Source organism: Aptenodytes forsteri, unplaced genomic scaffold (genome assembly GCF_000699145.1).
Source record: "Aptenodytes forsteri isolate BGI_AS27 unplaced genomic scaffold, ASM69914v1 Scaffold647, whole genome shotgun sequence".
NCBI classification, from domain to species: Eukaryota; Metazoa; Chordata; class Aves; order Sphenisciformes; family Spheniscidae; genus Aptenodytes; species Aptenodytes forsteri.
The window spans coordinates 491,604-493,117 of record NW_008795889.1 but is presented as its reverse complement, the minus strand read 5'-3'; positions in this window follow the sequence as shown (position 1 = coordinate 493,117).

Sequence of the window (1,514 nt, the reverse complement as noted above, 5' to 3'; positions counted from 1 at the left end):
AAAGCGGCCGGAGACCCCCCCGGGGCTGCCGGAGCCCACCGAGGCGGGAAACCGCCCGCCGCCCCCCGCGCAGCCCCGGGCCCGGCCGCAGGAGGGGGCCAGACCCCCGCGGGAGGAGGAGCTCCCGGCGAGAGGCTGCGGAGGCACCTGCCCTCCCGAGAAACCCTCCGGGTTTGGATAGTGCCAGCCCGAACGGAGACCCTTCTCCTGCCCCCTGCGCAAACGGACCCCCAAAGGGTCCCCAGGATCCCCTTCCCTCACTGTTACATCAACCTTTGTAGCATGAAAGTGCATTAACTTTGTTAATGTATACATTAGTTCACATGATACACTGCGATGTAATGAGGTAGTGGAATTTTACTGGAGGCTTTGGTATTGTTCATGCTTAAGTAAAACAAACTAAAGAACAGCCCGGCCCTGAAAAGAAGGACTTTGCTTCTGGGAAGCTTAGAGTGGTCCATGAAGGATAAAGGATAACCCAGGACAACCATGATAACGCCAGCATCCCAGCCCCTCTGACACATCTTTGAAACCCTCCCAGCATTGTCTGTGGCGTCACAGATCAGTAACTCGAGCAAGACTGACTCCAGGGATGCCTGGATCAATAGACAAGCAGCAAGAATGCTGCAGAAATAGAGTGGCTTTGCAAAGTTTTACTGTGATTAGCAATTGGTAGCGTGGGTGTTAGTGATTAGTCCAATCGTGTTGTACCTGAACGTTTGAAGGGTGTAAGAACCCTGTGTAAAACCACATTTGGGGTGCCCCAGTTTGGCTGGGACACTGCATGCACGTGAATAAATATTCATCCTTGTAATTCTATGCTTTGCATCCCAGCCTCTCTCCTCGGTCGGCATGGGCCAGCTGCGAATGTTTGTGTCACCTGGGGCATTGGGATCTCCCTGCTGGGCAAAGCAAGAAGCCTGCTGGCCTCGAGCCCACATGTTCAACATTTGAGAACTGAGAAGCTGCATCAATATAAACGGGGATTTTCACATGCTGTAGGTCAAGAATACAGCTGAGTGCTTTCCTGTGCTGGAGCCAAATAGCTCCGCACCACTTGATTCGTGCCCAGCAATGCAGAGAACCCAAAAGAAATGGGTTTCCAACTGTCACTGCGAGGAGAGTTGTGATGCTGCCTGTGTGGGGCTGCTTTGGGACCTGGTTTTACTGCAGATCCCTTGGGAATGGGGTAAGAGTATCACTACAGGCACGTGGGCTTCTTGGCAGCAGCAGGGCAAAACCGCTGTTTCCCATAAGTGCGCCTGTCCCAGCTTGCAATCCTGCACCTGGCTCCCCGTGGGTAGCACGGGGTGCTGTATCCCCACCGGCTGCTGCTTCCCTGCTCTGCAGTGATGGCTGAAGCCACTGTCCCTTGAAGCCAGGTGGGCATTGGGCTCCAGCATAAAGGCATGCTCAGGCCAGGCTGATTCAGAACAAGACCAAACTTTTTCAGGCAGACACGTGGCTGCAAATCCCCAGAGAGTGTCACATCCTGACACCATCAGCCCATGCCT